The sequence below is a fragment of the Octodon degus genome, unplaced genomic scaffold (assembly GCF_000260255.1).
Source record: "Octodon degus isolate 3935 unplaced genomic scaffold, OctDeg1.0 scaffold00068, whole genome shotgun sequence".
NCBI lineage: Eukaryota > Metazoa > Chordata > Mammalia > Rodentia > Octodontidae > Octodon > Octodon degus.
This window is the reverse complement of record NW_004524644.1, coordinates 9,188,039-9,212,475: the sequence shown is the minus strand read 5'-3', so window position 1 is coordinate 9,212,475 and position 24,437 is coordinate 9,188,039.

The window sequence follows — 24,437 nt, the reverse complement described above, 5'->3', positions numbered from 1 at the left end:
TTTTTATACAATGGAGTGTTAGTCATAAAAGGAGATAAACTCAAGGCTTTTCTAGGTAAATGGATGCAACTAAAGGCCATACTCATGAAGGAGATAAATCAGACGCACATGGGTAAATATCAATTCATTTTAAAAATAAAAAAAAAAGCTTTTCTAAAAATAGTAAAATGAGAAATAATTTACCATTTCATTTGATACTAGTAATCCATATAAATAAATTCACTTGAAATGCATTAAATGTTGTATGATGCTTGACCCTTCCCTAGAAAGGTCAAAGTAAAATGCATAGTCAAACTACTTATTTTTGAATTGCATAAAGAATGTTCCAAAAACAAACCAAATGAACATTTTTGAAATATGCTGCCTTGCTGGTTTTGGTGCCTCCTTCCTCAGGGTGGGATTTAAGGGCTGACCCACATGGGGCCAGGCAGTCCCTTAGGATTTCCAGCTCCCTCTCATGTGTCCCCCCCAGCGCAACACCATCAGGAACGTTGTGACTCTCACAGGCTTTGATCTACATAGGAAGCTGCAGAAGAGAACAGCAAGTCCCTCCTGGCAGAACTTTGTGATTGCTCCTTTTGATGTCACTTTCTTATTTACCTGACCAGCCTATCTTAACTCTGTAATTCAAATTAGCTGTTGAAATTATTTAAAATATAATTAATGAGTACTTCTCTTCTTGATAAATGTGCATGTTACAAATGCAAATGCATGCATGTATTTTATGGCCATGCAGTTTCAAGAACTGAATTATTTCTATCTGCTTTTTATTCACTTTTTAAAATTAGGCTACTGATGCATATTAGAATTTAATTACACCAATTAGTACTGCCACATCAGACATATGATGTGCCTTCAATTAAGAAGTACCTAATGGGTATTAGTACAATTTAGCTTCATAATTAAGGTTCTAAGAACAGCACAAATTAAACATTATGATTACAAAACATTAAAAATCTACTGGTGAAATTAAAACTGAGTATTTTAACTTCTCCTTTTAAGTTGACTCTAAAAAAGAAAATCAGGATTACATAAAGGCTAATAGTAACATTATTAAATGGTTCTTATTTAAAAATAAAAATGATCCCTATATATGTATACTGTAAACATGTAACAATTAAATATTTAAGAAAGTATTAGGCATATCACTTATATTATCTAAAATGGATACTGCAACCTATCATTCCAAGGTTTTGTTTATTGGGTTTTTGCGTTTGCTTTACGTTTTTCTGTGAAAATACTTCTTGGATATTTTGGGTATCTGTGATGATCTTTCAGAGCCTCTTTCTCTTGAGCATATAGGACAGGAAGTATCACGCTGGGAACCTGATGGTATCTGCACTGAAGTCACATGTTTCCCGGATGCTTTGGCTAATGACTGAGTGAACTATAAGTCCTGGTGGAGAACCAGTTAGGAAGTGTGTGAGCCAATAAAGTGATAAATTTAGTTTTAAAAACCAGGACTATCTTTGTAGTTAAAAGATTTGGACTTTTTTTTTTAAAGAAATAGATGAATCAAAATAGCAAATTTTGCCTCCAAAATAATTATGTAACAGTGCCTTGGTCTCTAACGCAGCAGCAATACTCAGTGAGCAGGGCATCTGCAAGTGACTGAAACGAGGGGCCTTGGTCTCTTCCCCAGGCTAATCCGCACTGCATCCATGATTTGCTTCTCTCTGAGGAGCTAATGGAGACTTAGGAGGTGAGATCTACTTCAAGATAATGGCTCTGTGGTGGTGTGCCTTGGGAGGGTGCATTTTCATCTGGCTCCTGGCTCTTCTTCCTTTTTCCCAGTGACCAAGGTACAGACAGCTGTGAGTCTCCATCCTGGTGTTCGGCCTCTGAGTGAGCCCCACGCTGTGCTTCTGAACAACCAAGAGCTACAACTTCTGCAAGCCTCAGTCAAAGGAAGCCTTTCATTCTAGAGTTGATTTGCTCAGGTATTTTGTCACAATAACAGTAAACGAAAAGAACTAAAAATAAAGCTTAGAAAGCCATGTAAGGGAACTTACTGGGAAAAATAAGATCCCCACTCAGGCAGTCTGGATCCATCACCACGTAGTGACCTCGTGCTACCTGTTAAGAGATGACTCTAAATGAAAAATTAAGGCTAGTTTCCCTAGTTTGTTAGATAATGAATAAAAGCTTGTGAATAATTGTTAATATTATTCTGAATTGTGGGCTCACATCTCATTCTATCAATGTCTCATACATGTGGACACATAAAAAAAAAATGCCAGCAATATGATGCTTTTAAGTAACTAGCAACACATTGAAACAAAAAGCACTGACTAAAGACAGGTGAAGCTTCAATACTAGATTAAAATTTATTTCTGTAAAATATATGTATTTTTAATTCCAAGCTACCACAAATATACTTTTGTTAATCACGAAAAGATAATAACATAAACTACTTTTACACATGGCAACCATCAGTCTGGTTTATAATAGTTCATTTTCATAATTTCAATTAGAAGTCTTGAAAGTGCATAAAGGTGAAAAGAGTTAAGCGTGTATAACTTATTTCAAAAGCATTATTATTTTACATATGTAATTCTTAAAAAACTTAGACTATTTTCAGTAGTTTTTTTGCCATTATTTATTGGTAATTGCACTGAAATTTGTTATTCATACTACTTTAAAATATGATTTATAATATATGAATTAGTTACTATTTTACTGAGGATGATATAAAAATAATTTATTGGTTAATAGTAGATTACGTTCTAGAAAGATTCATTTTGTTAAGCAATGATAAGCATTGGGCTTTTAAATTTTTCAATCACACTAGTAGATACGTATAGGCAATTTGGGCTCATTTCATATTTGCAAAATCTTAATATATTAAATTAATAACAAAGAAAAATATAATTAAAATATAAACACTACTCAACATGATTCATCTAGATATTCAATTTTCCTATTATGACTCTTTGCCATATTTGTGACCTCCCTAAACTGTTAAACTTAAGTTTGTTGCATTAAATGTCACGAAGTATTTGCATTGTGCTAACTAAATAGGACAGGATAGATAGTGTATACTGTTTTAAGTTTTGATAAAAAATAAGAAATATTTATTTCTCATTCTTTCCTGTTTTTATTTTCACATTTTTATACCTAAATAATAAAGTAAATGTGTTACAACTATCACCCATATTTATCAGATATCATAATTTTCTGTACTTGATGAAGGCATTTCAGCACCTTTGCTATTTTGTGGTAGCGCTTGAGCACAGGGCTTCATGCTTACTAAGACAAATACTCTACTACTAAGCTACCTCCTCAGACATTGCTTATTTTCTTTTTAAAGCCAAATTTGAAAATTATATCAGATTGCCATTTTTATACCTAAGTAAAAGTCTATCTCTAGAAAATAGAGATAGTACAATTTTAAAAACAAAATTTAGTGTTTTTTATTTCATACATCAATTACATTACTGTTAGCGTACTATGTAACTCCCTAGTTATTAATATTGGAGCTGATAGCAGATGACTCATGTCACCTGATGAAAGACTTGTGACACAAGAAAGGGCTGACGAACACTCTATTAGAGGGCTACTCTGTCTTAAACACGTGAAAAGGAAAAAGGCATTCTTAGAAAATTCCAAAAACTAGTTTGAGAAAAGTACACAGTAGTCTTGATTTGACAGCACTGGGAAGTGGGCTGGTGGCCCGAGCATGCTTGAGAACAGCACAGAAAGTGTGCTTGTGTCCTGCGGCCGTAAAGCTATGGCCTCCTTCTGACTCCCAACAACATGCTCTGCCTGCAGAGTCCTTAGTTGACCTTCAAAGATGGTCACACGAACAGCCTAAGTGCAACCTGCACCATGAATACCCGCAATGTTGATATCCACAGAACTGTATTTAGAATATATAATTGTATCTATGAGAAAATTATTAGGAAGAAAATATCTGACAGTTCAGCCATTGTATTAGACACTTTCCTGTCCTGGGAAACAATTCCTGGCACCTACATTTTAAAGGAGGAGAGTTTTAATTTGGTTCATGGATTCTGGGTATTCAGTCCATGGAGAACTTGATCTAAGACAGGTACATCAAAGTAAAGAAGCTGATCCAAGCTTGGTTCATGGTGGGGGAAAACAAGGCATGCCAGAGAGGATTAGTCCAGGATAACTCTATCTATCTATTATCTAGCAATCTAGTGATATCTATATCTACATCTGTATCTATATCTATCTATATGTATAGTGTGTGTGTGTGTTCTACTTATGCTTTGTAACAGTTGCAAGCCAATCAAGTTGAAATGGGTAAGCTTAACCAACATAGCCATGCCTAATGAAGCTTTTCCTATTCAATTAATCTACTAAAAGAGAAACATGAAATTATAGATCTAATCAATTAATTAAAACAAAAATATACATTTTAGTCTATAAACCAAAATAAATAATTTTAAGGTGCAAGAGTTACTGTAATAAATGAGAGATGAGAAATTAGAATATAGGATAGATTAAAAGCCAGTGCACATAAAATTTTATAATTAAAGAAATGAGCTTTTGGCAAGAACAATAGATACTATTCATAGTTTTAATCGTGGAAATTATTTGATGAGATTGGCAATTTTCAAGAAATAATTTAGTCAGAATCTAAAGAATCCATTAGAGAAGTTTGAGCCTGGTGGTAAGGGGTGAAATGGTAATAATAAGGATTGGATGATAGTCAAAGTTTTTAGTGAAGAGGTAGACAGAATTAAAGCTGAGGACAAGGAAACACAAGATCATGTCTTTGTGTCTGGCTTGGAGAATATATGCGGGCAGTGATGAATTCCTTTACGATCTGGGTGGATTAGTGAGTTTGGGCCAATGCAATGTGTTGATGCTGCACAAACCACTTTTAAACTTGGCTCCTGAAATTCCCCATGGCATCCAAGACATTGTCAGTCATTTGTTCTTATCTCCCATCCTCACTGTTACCAAGTGGTTAGAAGAAATGGACTAACACCATATTAAAAAGTTAGAAGAAGTGAAAAAAATCATAGATGACAAAATTTAAATATCATGGGACATAATATAGATTCCCTATTCTGCCACACGTAAATGACAGGACTTGGGATTATAAGGAACACTTGACCCATGTATTCTTTCCAGGGGACAAACTCATAGTTTAATGGACTAACACCTCTTTTTTGTTGTTGTAGGAGTTATCTGACCAAAATAATTTTACAGTTTCAAAGGTTAGTCATTTCTATTTCTCCTTTATTTTGTCTCTCTAAAGATCATGTGCAGTACATACATGATCACATTTTTAGTATTTATTATTTCGATATCCTCAAAATGTTGATAATTTTATGAATAGCTCATGTTTCTTATGAAAACAGTAAAGTATAGAAATTAAAAGTAATTAGGTTTTTGATATAGTTTTATGTTGTATGTAGTTCTGTCTTACTATTAGGCTACAGTGTAGAGCTTGGCATGCAGCTGAATGGCCCAGGTAATTGCCTGGAAGGGCAAGGCCATGAGTTTTATTCATGATACAATAATGATAATAATAATAATAATAATAATAATAATAATAATAATAATAAATGGGTGCTATCTAAATCACCTCCTATTAAGCGGTGGCATTATATATTTTCTAATATTGAGTGTTCTCAAATGCAAACTGTTGCTTTTTCTTTTGCTTTGTTTTTCCTGTATAGAAATGCTGCAGATAACCCCCAAACTGATTTATTTCTTGTTTCCTTTTTCCTTTCACCCCAGCAGATTGCCATACAATGAGGGCAGGGACATATCTACTGTGTTTCTCTCTCCATATTAATTTTCTAATGCTGATCCAGAGAGATGATTGTAATGTTAAATAGAAAGGCTATCATTAGTGCCATTGAAAAGATATTATGTAAGCTAAAATGTAAAAGTCTCCAGAAGTGAAGTCTGTAGATATCTCAGGGAAGACAGCTAAGCAGAGAGAAAAAGCAGCAGAAGGATATAACATAAGCATGTGATCGATTTGTTTGTAAGAAGCTCATGGAAGCACTGGGGCTTCTAACAGTAAGGAAGAGAAGTAATGAGTAGCACAGAAGGGTCAGGGTGCCTGTGGTATTGCAAGCCTCAAGCTGCCTTTGAATTTTAGGGAAAGTTCATTGGAAAGGGTTAAGGAGTAAAGAGACATTTGCCACTCTTCATCCTGTGGGTGTTCTGTAAGTAACTGATGGCAACACAATGAATTTAAGAGAGATTTTTAATTAGATATTTACTGTACTTAAGAGGTAAATTTATCATAGTGCAAACTCCAGTGGAGTTGTTGAGAAGCATTTGGATCTACATATTACCAAGCTTTTGGAAGTAAACAACATTAATCCCCCTCAGAGAGATGAATCAAAGACTCTTGGTTGAGTATTGAAGATGGAAATCAGTAGTTAGTTTACATTTTAGATTTGTTGAAGATCTATTGGACACTAGAAATAATCATGCCCAATCGGACTACAAGTCACTGAGACTTCGAGTGAAAGGAATTCATGCAAGCGAGTGATAGCAGACATGGTAAAAATTAAAACAAAAGAGCCAATCAGGAGACAGCAATGCCACTCAGAGCTCAGCTATTGTAGGAAATTGCTTCCACCTTGAGGTGGAGGGATAAGAGAAGGGGGCCTTACTAGAGTAGTGGAGACAGGTTATTGGTGGCAACTGGAAACAGCACGTAAACACAGTTGGAACTTGGAAGAAACACATCTGTAACTGTAGATAGCAGAGAAGAATTGGGATAAGCCTAGACTTTTCCTTTCCTCTGGAATTTCATCATTCAAAATGTAGCTCCCTCCTCATTCAATCCCTCTTGGATGCCAAAGTTCAAGAAGTTCTGCGCTCACTCCCTGTGCTCTTCAGGTCCTTTATCTGAAGAACAGAGCAGGACAGAGCGAGCAATGGATTTGAGGAAAAGATAGACATTATAATCACAGATTTCAAGCAGAAGTGTCAAATATGCAATTGAATTCATGAGTGTGGAATTCAGTATAGAGATATTGCAAGGAAATCTATATTTGGGGTTCATTAGCATTTAGATTGCATGTAAAACCATGAGATTGGGGAGATTGGGTGAGATTACCAGGGAAGTAAATGCAAGGAAAGAGAAGGGGAGAAATGAAGTACTGTGAACTAAAGCCTTTGGGCATGAGGGGTTTTAAAAAGAGGAGAAACCAGTGAAAGATAATATAACAGAAAACAACAACAAAAAACATTAAAGAAATAATGGAAAACTAGGAAGCTAAGTGATTATGGTATAATAATGAAAAGGTAGTGATATGATATATCCAGTATTACTGATATGTCAGTTAATGAAGTGAAAAGCTTTCATTAGAGCTCTGAAGTAAAAAATAAATAAATATGGAAGAGATAATGGCAAATATAGTGAGCAAAATGTACACAATGAGTATAAATTGCTGTTATAAGGAGTTTGGTGAAGACATAGATCCTGGCCTTATTTCCAATTAAAATGTGAAAAGTAAAGTATTTTTTTAGGAAAATATTCCACTTCAGTTATCTCAGGTGAGTGGAACGATAATGTATTTGTATGATTGTTAAGTGAGCCAGTAAAATGATTAGCTGATAAATGAAACTACTCATCCAAAAGTGTCTGTTTATAGCTTGTGTAGCTAGTGACAATGGACGAAAAAGCCCACGGGTTGATTTTCCCTTAGGGGCATGCATATCTCTTTCTAATAGTGGTTTTCAACAAGGGATGATTTTGCTCTCTGCTAGAATATTTGGCAATGCTTACAGATACTTCAATTGTCATAGCTGGTGATTAAACTTCGTTTGTGTCAAATGGGAGATGCTAAGCACGTCACTAAACATCCCAGAGTACAAAGAATGACCTTTAAAATTCTTGACACCAAAAAGCATTATATGCTCAATATATTTTTTCTAAAAAAGATAAAATTTCCTCTAATAATATGAAGGATAAGCATTGGGTAAGCTTAGAAACTGGCATTAACTTTATGTGGAAGTAAGACCTGTGGATTCTTTCTCTTTATTAATGTGGTAGGTCAGTGACATATGTGACAAGATCAACAGCTGGCAGTGCGATTTGGGCAAATGAGGAGAGACATTTGGAATGAGAAAAGAATCTGTAAATTAATATATGGAGATGCAAAGTTAGAGTTCATGAAAGAATAATGGACTTGTTTGGTAATACTTACACATTTGATTTTCAAGTTCATGGTTTTAAGTGATAAAAATGGTGTAATTTTTTTGGCATTTTTCTCCCAGTGAATAAAAGCAAGAGCAGAATCCATGTACATTTATGTGTTAAGCCAGGATCTCTGTACTTGTGCGAAGGCAATTGCAAATTAATGGAGACATGAGTGTTAATGAAGGCTCTGGGATTGCCACGTCAGTTATAGTAAGAAGATAGGAACTCACTTGGTAATGAAAACTGCAACAAAATACTTAACAGAATACATCTGAGATAATAAAGGATATTCTTCGCCAGGGAAATAGCTCTGTTGCACAGTGCCTGCCTGGAAAGCGCAAGGCCCTCAGTTTGGTTCCCAGTACAAGAAAACAGTAACAACAACAACAACAACAACAAAAAACAACAACAAAATAAATAATATAAAGTAAAAGATACCCTTAAAAGAGAAAATAACTTTTTTTGTCGATGTGGTTCATCTTGAATAAAACAAGAACACGATCTCTTTTTTATGAAATGAGTAGACATACGGTATGTTGAATGGAGTTTTAATGATCAAATTATTAGATAATAATGAAAATTGCACTACAGTACAGACAAGGCTTAAACAAGACTAAAAAAGAGAAGTTAGTGTTATAAATCTACCCACATATCTAGGAGTGATTTCATGAAGTCTTTAAATGTTACAGAGACAACAGCTATACAGACAAGAGAGGAATTGAAGAGAAATGTATTGAAATGACTTGTCTTAAAGCTTCATTACATGACATGATTTTATATCACTGTGTGATATAATTTTTTATATGTAAGGATTAGGATGTGGGAAAAAAACTAAGTTTATCAAACTTAAATATATTGCCAGACTGCATGTGAGTGAGTATACAGTGTTAGTGAAAAAGTTATCAGCTTTTTATCAAGTTTTTTCTCATAATTAAGTCCACTGTGGGGAAAGTCAAGGAAACAGGTATCTTATCTAATCTTTATGTAGCATGTGTGGGACTGCTGGAAAAGAAAGTTAGTAGTTTGGGAAGAAAAATAAATATTTGTGAAGCACTTTTGGTAGACTGTTCAAGGTATTCTACAATTGCTTATGAAGAACATCAGAAATCAATAATTTAAAGTAATAATTCTCAAGAAAATGTCATTCTAGCTATGTCACTAACATAAAAGAGTGTATTTTAGACCTTAAAATACTCTTTTCCAAATAAACAACGGCAACTTTACCTAGAAATTGTTTCATTTCAGGAATACAACCTAAATTTATCTCTACTTTATCAAGGTTTTATCACTGAAATTATTAGTCGAATTCTTCCTTTACTATGTGTTTTGGCAATCCAATATATTGTTGAGCTCTGCTTGCATTTCAGGTATGACTGCATTTTAAGACTTTCAGAGTATAATAGCTAATATCTTTTCTTTTCTTGTAAAAAAGACAATCAATAGAAAAATACAGTAAAAATTTGATTCACAAATTGTAAGCTACCTGCCATTGGTACAGAGGAGAATGCAAGGAAAATTCTGTGACTTGAATTTGTTAGCACAGGAGTAAAAGTCAAGTTCTTTAATTAAAAAAAATTAACACCAGCTCTCACCAAGTAGTCAAGGACAGCCTGGACCTTGCTATGTAGCTCCAGCTGAGCTGGATCTAACAACTGCTCTCCCTGCTTCTGCTTGCTAGATGCTGGGGAGACAGGTATCAGCCACCACATTCATTTTAAAATAAACCGTCAATAGATAAAATAATTATATTAAATTAAAAAGTTCATGGTAAGATTTTATTTATCATTAGAAGACTTCACATCACTCTCAACTTATTGGAGAAAATGAAACATTCCTCTGAAAGTGATTCAAGGGGTTGATTCTTTGAAAAACTATTCATGGAACTGAACGCCAAAGTCGGGTAAAGATTGAATAATATGAGTATTTTACTAAAGAATTGAAAAATTGCCATCAGAAAAGTAGATAATTAATATTGGCATTGATTCATCAAATTAATGACAAGGATGTATTTCAATTCTTGCATCTGAAGGACCATTCCTGCTGCTGATCACCCATTTAGTAGCTGCAGGGTGAGATGAGACTTTTGAGATGACGCTTCCAGATATTAAGGGAAATTGTCTTCTGCATTTGAAAAAGCAAGATTTGATAGACTTGTAGTAAAGAATTTAATGGATATAATCTTTTCCCAAATGGTATTGTCCGAATACTACTTTTCAGATGATTATAATGATCTAAGTGCTAGTGACCTAAGATGGGCTTTATATTATCCATAAAGAACACATTAGCTAACAATATACACGGTAATAGATAAACAAGAGCTAGGCAAAATTCCTCCCAATTAGAAGCCTTATAAAGCCTTGCAAAATGGAAACAAATAGTTCAATATAAAGTGTTAATTACTACACACAGACTTATACAGAGGAAAATAGTTTCACATCATGAGCAAAACAGGCAGATAATAAAAATCAGAGGAGAAATAAGTATCCAGTTCATCTGGATGAATTTTCTTTCAAAAAAAATGAATATTGTTAAAAACATAAAGTGGACCTTGATAGGATTCCCAATAAGAAAATGAAACTATAGCATTAACTTTTGAATGGGAATGGGTATCACTATTGCCCACTGCAATCTCTTAAAGTACTATGAAGGGATTACTTAGTCTATAGTGAAGACTGGGATGTACAACAGAATATACTTGAAAAAAGAGCTAAATTTATCCTTTCAGTTATGACCATAGAATCAGAGAAACACAGATTGAGGCAGAGAAAATTGTTTTCTCAGTACCAGTCAGGGATCTAAGTCTTAGATGGAAAACTGTGTGAAATATCCAGGAGAAGTAAACAAAGTGTCTTGATACTGTTAGAATGCAAAAGAAGTGGGTGCTGAATGAAGGCAAGAGACAGGAGAAGGAATACTGTGGGACTGTCCTGCTCCAAGGTTGTATATGGTTAGATTTTTGGACTTATGTGTAAGCATAAGAATCATATAATTCTTTAGGCCTATTTTTTAAAATATATTCTAATTTTTAAAAGTTTTTTCATCATATTCTATAAGGACTTAAAGTTCAGCATATCAATACTTGAGGAAAAATACCTGTTTCATGTTATGCCTAAGATGTTTGATATTCAGACAAATAGTGAGGTTAAGCTTAACAGCCTGGGTTGTATGGTAATAGCAATAAGCTAGTCTTCTGGATGGTTAACAACCTAAGTTTGCAGACCAAAATTAGAGAAGAAGGAGGGATGCAAGGAAAGCCAACATTTTGGCCCTAACCTCTTAAGGTCAATTAAGACTCAGGACATATGAGAACTTGTACTGTAACGTCATGTAACTCGGTAGTGTCCCAAATTTTCTGATGAAGGAGATTATGGGGCCAAAGAGGAAAATGATTGATGATGTAGAGTGTGCCTAAGGAGAGTCACATGGAGAGAAAACATTCTCTCAGGCTTTCCCAGAGAGCACATTGGCCAAGCAATGGCCATGACTCATCCACATGGCTGACACTGACAAAGGATCTACAATCTGAGGTACAGGATCTCAGGATAAATCTGAGGGGATTTCACTGACCTAATCAGATCCAAAATCTACAACTTTTGTTGCATAGGTCTTGCTTTATCTTGGTCTTAACCATGCAGCAGAAAAGTATAAAAATGAAGTATAAGAAGTAAAGCCATGGTGTTGTGTTGAGCTGTAGGGGACTCAGGTCAACAATTTCTGACACTACCAGTGAAGCAGAAGACCCAATACTATTATGGACTACTGGACTCTTTTAGAATATTTTGCTGAGTTAACACACCTGTATTATTCAAATGATGGAACTAAACAAAAAAGGGAATACAGATAAATGTCTATTTTGTATCTGTGTATTCAAAAATGGTAAAGATAGTTATATAGTTACATTCTTCTAATGAATAGAGGGATTTGTTCTAATAGTGTTTGTAAATAGGATATCATATCCGCATCTTGTACAGCAATTAACCACTAGGAAGAGAGTATGCAATGTGTTAATTATTGGAACTGTCCTACCAATTTGATCTGAAACTGTCTCCCAGCTGTTTTTTCTCAATAAAATTATAGAAAAAAATAATGAACCTCCAGATTCCAATGTGATTTTGGAAAGCCTGGTCTGTTGTGCTACTTTTATGTGAATGTAACGTAATAGCTGATACTGCATGTGAATTCCATATTGTTGTTCTCAAATTTTTCACATAAGACAATAACAATGATCGTTTTTCCCCAACTTTTAATTTGCCATGCTTAATTGGATCCTTTGGAATTTCTCCAGTCCTTACCTTTAATAAACTTTATGTGATACATAATTATGAAGGAGACTAAGAGTACTGTTCTAATTATGGAAATATTTCAGAAGAAAGTCTTTCATGCATTACCTCCCTTTTATTAGTTCTGCCTGGTCAGTAAATAAGGAAGATAGTTCTCACACATCAACCATAGACTTTCAAGGGGAACACTTAAATACTTCAGATGAACCTAACATGAAGAAGTTGATACAGCAAATAAAGAGGGGCTGATATGTTATGAAGAGCAACTTCATGATTCATGAGACTGGCGTAAAATGAAAATTCATGGGCCCCAGTTCAAAAATCAATAAGAATTTCAAACTGAAAACAGAAGTCTCCAAAGCACAGGGACCTATAAGACTGCATAAGATGTGAATCCAAGGAAGTAAGCACCTAAGATATTGTATCAGCCATTTAATTTGTGTCTATTCTGAAAAGTAATTCCTCTTGTATGTCCAGATTGAGAGTACAAGTGAATTTAGCTCTGTTACAAACAGAAAAACCACTTCATATGTTCTATGTTTAATCCTACAATGTTTGTTTGGGTGTGATAGCAGGCTCTTGTTACTTGCTATGAAGGCAAATGTCGTGTGAGAAGAGTTATACAGCCTGATGTGGAGAGGAAATATTTGAAAATCAGATGAAATTGTAGCAGATGGGAAAGGTGTTTATAACTGGATTACAATACCATGGAGGGAAGCTATTACAATATTTTTATGCAACTGTTCAGAAAAGATATAATACTTAACTATTCTTTGCCATTGTCATTGAAACAAATGGCTGTCATCCATAGGAGTCTGTTGGCTTGATTTCTGCAGCACGGGAAATTGGATTCCTACTGATTTGGATGTTGTACCATTATAATTTGGAGAAAGTCAATGACAAAGTGTCCCCAAATGACTCAGTGTGTGAGTAGAGACTTCAGTTATCTCTTAGTTCCTAAGCTTTGTATACCATTTTAGGTCTTTCCCCACCTCAGCAAATTACCAGTAAATTATAGCATAGAGGATTTGCTACTTTGTGTACAAAGTAGACTTTCTGTATTCTGTGTTGTCATAAATCATAATAATAGGTTGCTAAGGCATTCCCTGGATAGAAAACAGATAGTAGCTGTTTGTTTAGCATGTCACAGCTTGATCTTATCTGTTCCCTTAAAAATATTAGTTTGTATGTGGATGGAATGGTTCTAGAGAACATGGAAACACAATGCAGAAAGCCTAGGGTGTGATTTATTGATCTAAAATTACAAACAAATAGCTTCCAGTGGCTCATAGATTGCATATGGAGAGAGCCTTATGCCACAAGGTGAAATTGTATTTGGTGGTTGAATATACCTACCTGAGAGTCTCATGAAACACAGTATTTTAGGGTGAATATAATCTTTTTAAATTATGTACATTAATTATCAGGAAGTACCAAGAACATATGACATATTCACCATTTCTGACATTTGAGGCAGGCTTTTTGAAAGAATTATAAGAAATTATTTTGAGATATTGAATCTCATTAAAATAGTATTTCAAGAGGCCCATCATGGTGCAAATCACATACTAATTCAAATAGGGTCCCTGGGATTTTAGATGATTTTGCTGACACTGGACATGGTATTGAGTGGAAGACACTCAACCTGAGCTCATCAAATGGATAATGATTCTACCATTCTCAATATCTATTAGAGATATTAATCATTATAGGATAATATAGCTTTAAAGCTCTGTGACAGGATAAAATATACTGAAAATAACCTTTATAAAGTATAATTTTGAAAAATTAATTTTAATTTTGGTGATATAATTTTACACTGGACCTATGTTATTTTTCCATATCGGCCTAAATAATAAATTATAGAGTTTGTTTGAATTGCATGGTTAAAGTATAACTTGCTGATGTCTCTGGGATTTTGATGAGGAAAGATAGGCTCTTTCAGAAAATGACCCATGCCAACTAGTGTACAAATAAACCTTCACTAAAATAAATAGAAACTATTTTTTCATACAATTAGATCCAAGAAAAATTAAGTATTCAATTAAATGACAGGCATATAAAATGATGCAAATAATTGAGGATGAACTATGGAAGAGGGATTGAGTTAATAATGAGCATCAGTAGAACTATACAGATGATACTGATGGATAACATACTTGGTATATGGAATTCCTACTCTCTGTGGAATGATTTGCATCAAGGCCAGAGCATTAATTCGTTTAAGTGAGGCAGGCTTTTTGAAAGAATTATAAGAAATTATCAATGTTATAATTTATCAACCAACATCAGGAAATGTTATCAACCAACATCAGGAATATAATAGCACTATCTGGCACTGAGATAGTAACCAAAATAAAAAGTTGAATTAGACACACAATGTCTGTCCTTCTTTTCCATTACTGGGGGGACCACACAGAACCTGAAGAAGACAGGTGACCCCACAGGAATGTGTCCAAGTACCAATGACAGAATTCCTACCAAGCAAAGGAAGCTCAATTTTTCTAGTTAGAAAGGGATTATTTATGAAATATTTTAGCAAAATGTACCCAACTGTTTAGAATTTTAATGTGCTTATAAAGCAGGAATGCATGGGTTTATAGAATGTGACTCCCTGAGAAAATGTCACATAAGTCACATAATCATGTTTGTGAAGGAGTTAATGTATTTGGTCACTGCAAAGGCTGCATATGTATAAGGTAAATATGCACACAACTCTCCCAAGTCTCATCAACCCTTCTGGCCAGGAGAGAACTGTTCATGATCACCACAAATTTAAACGATCCTCTGCTTTGTTGTTTATGGCTAATGGCTGCTGAAATTCTTCCATTTCCTAGAGAAGCTTTATATTTTGTGAAACTTAATTTTACAAGCCAGTCATTCTGCACCATTTTAAGAAATTGCCCCTTTGCAAAACAATGAGTTTAGAAATCTCAAGTATTTCTCAAATTTAGGTTCAAAGTACCCATCTCATTTCTAAATCTATGTAAAAACCTAAAAACCTAAGAAAATGCTATAGAATTTTAAAAGAATAGAATTTCATTAAACAAGCTGTACATCAAGCTAAAGAATTAACAACATCAAGGGGGCTGGCAGGTTATCTCAGTTGTTCAAAGTACCTGCTTGGACAAAATCAGTCAGGGGCAAGGGACTGGGCAGTTCAATCCCCACCTCCACATGCTGCTCCAGAACCGCCTTTAAGGTAGCCTGAGCCATGCAAAAAAAAAAATCCTTCTCAAGAAGTAACAATGGCCTGGGAGATAGCTCAGCAGAATAAGCACTTGCCTGACTTATTCCTGAATTCAATCCCTGGCATGGGGTTGGGGGAGAAGAAGTAATAATGTCTATCCTTAGTCAGGATTGAGTGCCAATGCCACAGTGAGGTTGTTAAGTGGCTAAAGGAAAAACTACATCACATAAAGTTGAGTAATTAAATAAATTAAGGTTCTGTTTGAAGAAGCCTCTCTGGTCAAAGAATGCAAGGGGTGTTGAAGAATGCTAACTACAAAGAATTGTGTGCCATGGGGTGGAGCTTTGTAGTGTCCTGTGGAATCTAAAGCACATCTCCTTCAGTCTCCTTTGGAGGGATGGGCTGCTGTGGTGTTGTGAATCTCAGAGCCTTAGTAGCTTAGCACAAGGATCTGAGGGTCAGGAAACTGTGCCTGCGGAGGGGAAATGTCTGGATGCTTCCCACTTGTACGTCTGCATTGCAAATGTTACGCTCTGCCCTGTGGTGCATAAACAGTCATAAACAACGAGTGAAGTGTAAGAGTCCTTGGATCTTAATAAAATTTTATTTCTAAAAACAGCTGTCAAGACAGGACTTGGTTTATTGGTCACAGTGTTCATATTTCTGCTTAGCATTTCTGACTTTGCTTATGTGAATGATTTTCTTTTCATTTCAAATTTTTCCATGTGCTCAAGGAAGATAAGTGAAATTAAAGTACGTAGGAAAGAGAATATAAGCAACGGGATACAGTACTGGTGTATTTATGAGGAGAAGAGATCTTCTCTTACCTTTAAGATGGACTGCAGAAAGCTAGGAACAGACACAAATAATGCAAGAAAATAGAAATAAAAGAGGCAAATTTCTCTGGAAAATAGAAGACAAACTATTCTGCCAACAGTGGAAGAGTCAAATATGGGCTTGAGTGTTTAAAAACTGTTTGAATGTTTGGAATATCTATTGTACAATAAAAGAGAAAGGGAGGGATGAATGCAGAGAGATAGAAAAGGAGGAAGAGAGAAATGGTAATTAAAAATTCAAATATTTTAAAGTGTTATATGGAAAAGTGGTCAAGAAAGATTATGTAAAACAAACTAATCAAGATAATCAACTGTTTTCTGGAAGGATTTATACATTTTTAACTGATACATTTGATCTCACTTACTCTTCTGGCTTTTAAAATATAATGCTATAAAAAATAAAATATTTAAATTCTATAAAAATTTCAAGAAAAAAATAAAACATATGAAAAGAATTGATTTGCATTCTCTCTCTGTGTGAGAGGCAGCCTTGTTGGCCTTGGGCCCCTAACTGTTGTGTGGGTAGAAGGAAGTATGTGCTACCTAATCTGTCCTGGAGGAGTTCCATTAAAGCTGTGAAGAGAATGAGAGACATGGCAAGTGTGTGGTTCTGCTTCTACTGCAGCTTGGCATATACCTGTCAGAAGCTGAAACTGCCCTCAATAGGGGTAGGTGCATTTAACAGCCTTCACAGGTAGGACAATGGATCAGGAAATCAAAGTGGGCATGGAACACCTTTGGAGTCACCGATGCACAGTAAGGCTCCATCTAAGCACCTGCTGTGCTGCACCAGCAGACTCGGAGACCAAATGTGCCAGGGCACTAACTCTAGTACCCACATGACTCTTCTATGTACTAGGTGTGAGGCTAGTTCATGAAGCAACTCACTGTATCTGGATAGCAGCAGTTGTGTGGTGTGCGTAACTAAAGCTCTGACCCACATCACAATAAGGAGGTCACAGAGGCAGTGAGGGCTATAGTGCAGGTTACTATCCACAAATTACATGATGCACAGCATAGAGGCACCAAAGAAAAATATACAGAGAGTGCCATGATTCTGTGGTTGACATCTGCTCTCAGTTATTCCCCCTCATTAGGAATGCAGTGTAGAGACAGGGGACAGCTGTGGGTAGGGTGTGCATGGGGTTACTGAACTAATCTTTCAGACTCCAGTAATAAGAGAGGAAGCCTTTGGATTTGGCCAGGACGTGCACAGTTGAGGCACTCTCCTCTACACCCTGGTGCTGAACCACAGAGTGAAAATGTAAAGGAGGGAGATGAGCTTCAGAATCTTGGTGGAAACAGCAGGGAGAAACATTCGCCATTCTGAACTCACTGCTCAGACTCACTGCTCACTTCTGATTTATAAGAGTGGCATTTCGCAGTACATAATGTTATAGTCTCTATTATTCACAAATGCTAAACTTCCCATGCATTGCATTTCTTTTGGTATAATAATGTATTTCACTGAATGTGTTGATGTAAAGTTAATAGACATTAAGCAATTCTAATATTAGGACTGTTTCATATAAGAATTTTAATAACAAGAAATCCAGGAGTGTATGTGAATGCCCTGGCAAATGAGTAGAAAAAACAAAATAAAGCATTTTTCAATGTTATAGTTTAATGCTATAATAAATACTATCAAGAGCATACATTCTTTTAAATTGTTTTTAAATATATCTTGTTTTTAATCTAGAACCTAAACATACTAACATATGAAGTAAATATTTTTTTTAAGTTTTATGAAAGACTAAGCAGATGTAGAATATTTACCTCCAAATTAATTGGGAGAGCTTCATAGTGTCTCATAATTAAGTTGCATTTAAATATGTTTGAACCTTCAGGCAAACATCTGTGGGTATTTGTTTCCACATGTTCCAGAAAGATGAGGTGATTTGAATTCAGCAAAATTTTTAATAGCTTGAGTTGAAACCAGAATTTTCCTAAGGGAATCTGGTGGAAACACACTCAAGAATAAATGTACAGCATTTTCTTCTTTTATGCTTTGATGTAGTAAGTAATTGTTCATAACCAAACTCTTTATGAAGATAGATGATTATTATAAGGGATAACCTAAAGATGCCCCTCAAGTACCTGTAAAGAGAAACTCCTCTGTCCTAAAGAAAAATATCTTCTTACTGCTATCATTTGACTTTAAATTTTGCATGCAAAAATCATGGCTGAAAGTATTCTAAAAAAACCCACCAAAGATGCATTCCAATCACTGCTGTGGCATCCTTTGAAAACATCTGAAACTATTAGTCTTTCTGAATTGGAACCAATGTAAAGATTTCTCACACAGAACTAAATAGAAGTGAACATCAGTCACACCTCTAGCACGCATACATCTTGTTCTTAAGAAACAGCTGTTACTTGATGAAAAGTAGATGAAGGATGCAGTGTATTTAATTTTTTTATCACCCAAACAAGGATTGTTTATAACCAGATGCTGTAGTTGAGTGGTCTATTTATTTCAGTTGGGAGGGGTATAAAAATGTTAATAAGATGTTTTTATGTCCATTACACAGTGATGTTTGACTCCTTAATGTGCTTTGTGTAACTACCAACTGTTGTTTCCACAGGTATATTATTTGCTTTCTACCATGGAGGAGTAAATCAAGTCAGTCACAAGGCACTCTAACAACCACCTAACTCAGCTAGGAGGAAGGTAGTTGCAAGACTTTACAAGTGATGTTCAGTAAACACTTGGAAACACTGCAAGTGTCTTCTCTGTTGAGATAAAACTTCTTAATCATTTACTTAGTAATTGTCAACCTGCCAAAAGAAACTATATGATCTAAAGGGTTATACATCTAGATAAATTCAGGATTTCTAATTATGGGATTATATTGCTAACCAGCTGTTGCCTTCCTCACATTTTAAGATGTTTCAATTAATCACTCAATATATAATATGCAAATTATTTTAATTATATAGAAAAAAATCTTATAAAAATTAAAATATTTCAGAAACAAATCCTCATTTAAATATTACTCAAGCTCAGGCTCCTTATTAAAGACAACCATTGTTTCTACTTCTCTGTTTATTTTCTCCAAACACATTTAATACATTAATAAATATGTGTATTTTTATCTATTCAAATATGAATACTTTCTTGTGTGTCTACCTTCCTTAAGTACTATTAAATAGGTTATTTTGAAATTACCTTCCTAAGCTATGTTCAACAACATAGCTTAGAAATCTCATAATGAGAGTAAAATTAAGATGAACAATATAAACTAATGTTAGCCAAAATTACCTGGTAGTTTACTCAAGGTCAAAACAGAGAAAGCAAACATAATGATTTGAGTCCAGATAAATTTGCTTTCAGAGCCTGCATTATTAACAATTATGCCATTTTGGCAGAATGTAGTTGGTGTAATGGATTGACATTTTATTTTGCTTTTGTACACAGATGTAGTAGTTTGTATAATGGCTAAACTTTTTGCTTAACATTTGTATGCTTATGGGTACTGAAAGTTATTGTGTAATCAGCATATTATTGCAGCTAGTATTCTTGCCCAATCAACTGCAATGCATTTCCAAAATTTTAGAAAAAATATTATATTTATTATCTATAAAATACAGAATACATGAAAATTACTTTCAAAATAATTACTGATTATATGTTTACACTAGCAATATTTGAGTCCACCCTCTTCCTTATGGTTTCAAAAACCTCAAAATATTTGTCAACCCATTGCTGAAAAAATGGTCTTCAAATGCTCTGTTTCATGACTTGATTATTATTTTTTTTCAAATTTATTTATTTATTTATGTGTGTGTGTGTGTGTGTGTGTGTGTGTGTGTGTGGCCAGCTCAGCCCACCAGGGGGTGGGGCTGGCTGGCATGTGGTGCTGGGGGATTGAACCATGGTCCCTGTGCTTTGCTAAGCTTGTTCTAAGTAGGTGCTTTAGACCACTGAGCCATCTCACCAGCCCCACTGAGCCATCTCACCAGCCCCCATGACTTGATTATTAATACTGCTGGAAACATTATTTCTTCTAACATGATGAATTTTATTCTTAGTTTTTGCCTTATTTTCTATAGTATCTGCAGAAACTAGTTTAGATATCAGTTTATCCAAAGAAACTCCCTGGTACTTCACACACACAGTATATTCTTGATTTATACAGAGTCATCTACACTTGTGTGAAATGTCTTTTTACATTATCTGATTGTTATTTTCATATTCTTTAATTCTCATATAATCTTCTTTAAAAATTGTTTATGATTTTTTTGGCATATATAATTTACATTCTAGGTAAAACTGTCTTATAAAATTGGTAATTAGAAATTAATAAAAATTATGCAATAAAATGTAATTAAGTTATGTTTGAATTAAAAAAATACAAGTTTTTAGTCTTAAACTTTGCTTTAATAAAATTGCAAGAAGACTGGGGAGTTATTCTGTTCTTGAACCATATTTATATTAAAAAATATAATTTTTTTTCACCACACAATCTAAGGGAAATTCATCAACTCTATAAAAACTGACTTGACTATTGACATTTGGGAAAAAATCAAATCTTTGTTTTTCAGTACCAATAATGTTTTAAAAGTCTGTGATTCTTACTATCTACAAAATTTTTGTGAAGAATCAGAAGCAGGTAAATACTTAGATCAAAACAACCTTTTCCATAGAACATTTCATAGGGCCAGTAATTTCCTGCAGTAGGCAAAAAAAAAAAAAAAAAAAAAAAAGATTTTCACATAACTTTGAAGAAAATATGCAATTTAGTTTGCTCTTAGGTATTCACAAGTCATTAGCATATTAATGGGTGTAAAATTAAAAAAAATGTGTTTAAATTAGTGCTGTGTGAATATATGTGTTCTTCCAGAATACATGCTAAATATGATGCAAACTCAGGAGAAAGATAACAATAATGTTAAGAAGTAGGCCAACTACAAGATCAATAATTTATTACAGCTTATCCTCATGAATAGGATAAATGACCTCCAAAGAAGAGGCTATAGTTGCTGCTTTTCCCCTTTGTATCTTTGATCCTGTCAGGATACAGAATTTGTTTCTTCTGTACTTTTCCCTTCTTCGTCTTCTTGAAAAAAGGCTATCAATGAGTAACTCTTAAGAAACCGATTCTGTGACTTTGCTGATATTGTACTTTGCAGTCTCAATAGATGTAAGAAATAAATGCCAATTAGTTATAAATTAGCATTTTTATAGCAGGAACACTGAACTATAACACTAGCATTTCAAAAAAATAAAAAAGCTTAAAAGGAAAAATTTCCCCTCGTGGAACACTACATTTGTAGGCTACAAAAGCTTCATCCATATGGTTTCTTATGGAAATCAGTGTGCATATATAACTTCAGAAAAAATGTTATATAGGTATGGATAATTCTCAGAAGTTTAAAAAGTGATCTTTTCCAGTCTTTCTTCATAAAGTCAGTGTTGTCCACTTCAGAAAACATCTCAATATCCTCGCTATTGTTTCTTTGAATGTTTTGTACTCATAGTGAACACCAGCCATGCATGTCTGTGGGTAATGATGTTGCATTTCACACAAAAAAAATAAGAAGAGGAGTTTGGAAGCCATTACCTCTGCAATACAATTTTAACTTGCTAAGTAGCTGTGCAAGGAATAGAAGATTTTCAAATTATGAAACTTTCATTTAACTCTTTTCTAAAATAATGATATAAATATTCTATCTAAAAGATAGATTAAACAGCATACTAAGTGAAAATAAATTTAGTAATTGTTACATAGGCTTGTGGTCTTTTTTTTTTTTTTTTTTTTTGGCGGAACCGGGGATTGAACTCAGATCCTTGCGTTTGCCGATCAAGCGCTTATCCTACTGAGCCATCTCCCCGGCCCCAGTTGTTACATAGGAAAGCAAAAAGAAGTTATGATTATGTTTATTTCCATTACTAATATTAACTACATAGAGAGGATGATATCATCTCATTATCTCTAACTTAGTTATAGATGCAAAGGCCGCTCTTACTAAGTAAACTCATGTTCCAGATTCTTTCAGTAGATACATATGCATCTTTACACACCCCTACACTTTGCTTCATGAGAGGCATGCAGTCTGAGAAACTCATCATTGGGCAATTGCAACATTTTGTCAGTACCCTACAAAGTACTTCCCCAAACTCAGGGGACTACTACACCAGTGGGTAATATATGAAGCTTGTCATATACACAACACATGTGTGGCCAAAACATGATTATATGTCATGTGCGTAGATATAAATATACAGAAAGATAATGTATTTCTTTTAATGAAAGGGGATCAGCATCCAATCCACTAGTGCTGGATATCTCAATTTAGAATATTACGGAAAAGAAAATCACATTCTTCAAGAAGATTCCTGTGAGGTGTATGGTTATAGGCAATAAATAGTATGTGTTTTATGGAAAATTAAAGTGTGGAAGGATACATATTACTAATGAGAAGTTATACTTTGGATTAAGTTAAACAGTGTGTGACTTTGTATGAGCAATGTGTGAATAAAGGATTAATGGTCCGAAGTAAGAAAAAGTAGCTTTATTTTGCATCCATGATTATTTGATTCCACATATTTCACAGGTTCTGTTTTTAGAAAAGATGAAGAGAATAAATTACAAATACTCTGAAAGTGGAGCAATAAGACATGAGTAAATGTTGAATGTAATGAAAGGGGAAAAAAGATATCAGCCAAAATATAATGCTTGAATAAAGTTTGCATATTTAATTTTGAGATGTTTATTTGCCTCCCAAACATAGATGTTGCGAGAAATTAGACATAAAAGCCTGGCATGTGAAGAATCAACCAGGGCTGGAGGCACGCATGTGCAAGCTCTTGGTATAATCAGTGTATTTTATAGTATCAGTCTGTAAAAAATCATCAATGGAGTGAATGGAGCTATTGAAGAGTTCCAAATATGCCTAGAAAGAGAAATGCTCAGAGAAGATATGTTATAGAAGCCAAAGAAGAAAACTTTGTTTTGTTCTGTCAGTTGGGCTTTTTTCCTTTTGATTGTTTTTTTTAAGGAGAATGAAACATAGAATTAAAATAGAAAAATTGCAAGTGATACAGAATTTCAATTATCAAAATCTTATGAATTTCACAGTATCTGCTTTAATGCAAGTGTTGTATTCCAAATAGTTATTCATATTACAAGATATATGCATGCAAAATTGGAAGGAAAAAAAAGAAAGAAATACACAAGAAATTAAGAAGAGAAAAAGGACAGACAATTTAAAAAGGAGACAAAAAATTAAAAATTAACTGCCTCTTTCCATAGGCTAACAGAAATACGTAGTGCAGTTGTCCAACCATCCTGCCTACATATGTAGATATGTCTCCTTATCCCAATCCCTCTCCTGTCCTTCTCCTGAACTCAGTAACTCTTTGCTTTTGAATAACTTCCCATTTCCCAGTGTCTATTGTACCCTTCAGATTCCATTTTTTTTCAGGTTCTAACACTAAGGAGATGACATGATATTTGCACATGCAAGTCTGATTTATTTCACTTGATAGCATGGTCTTTTATTTCTCAATAATTTACAGCTGTATTGTACTGTGATCAGACAGTTTTCTGAAAGTATTCATGGGATACTTTCAACTCCATAATATTTACTTAAATGTGTTCGGTGTGCTTGTATGTGATCTAATTTGGAGAACATCCCAAGTGGAGCTGAGAAGAATGTGCATTCTGTTATTGTTGAGTGAAACACTCTGTGAAGGTCTACTAAGTCCACTTCTTCACAAATTTGGTTGAGTTGTGTTATTGCTAACTTTTTGCCTAGATGATCAGTCTCTTGGTGACAGCATGCTAAAGTCTCCCATTACAGTTATATTATTGCTCATCTGCTTTTTCATGTCTGTTTATTTTATGTAGGTGAGTGCTCCTAGACATGGTGTCAGTATGTAGTGACCTTTTCTCTCTCTGTGTCTCTGTCTTGGTCTGTCTCTCTGTCTTGGTCTGTCTCTGTCTGTATCTGTCTGTCTCTGTCTCTCTGTCTGTGTGTCT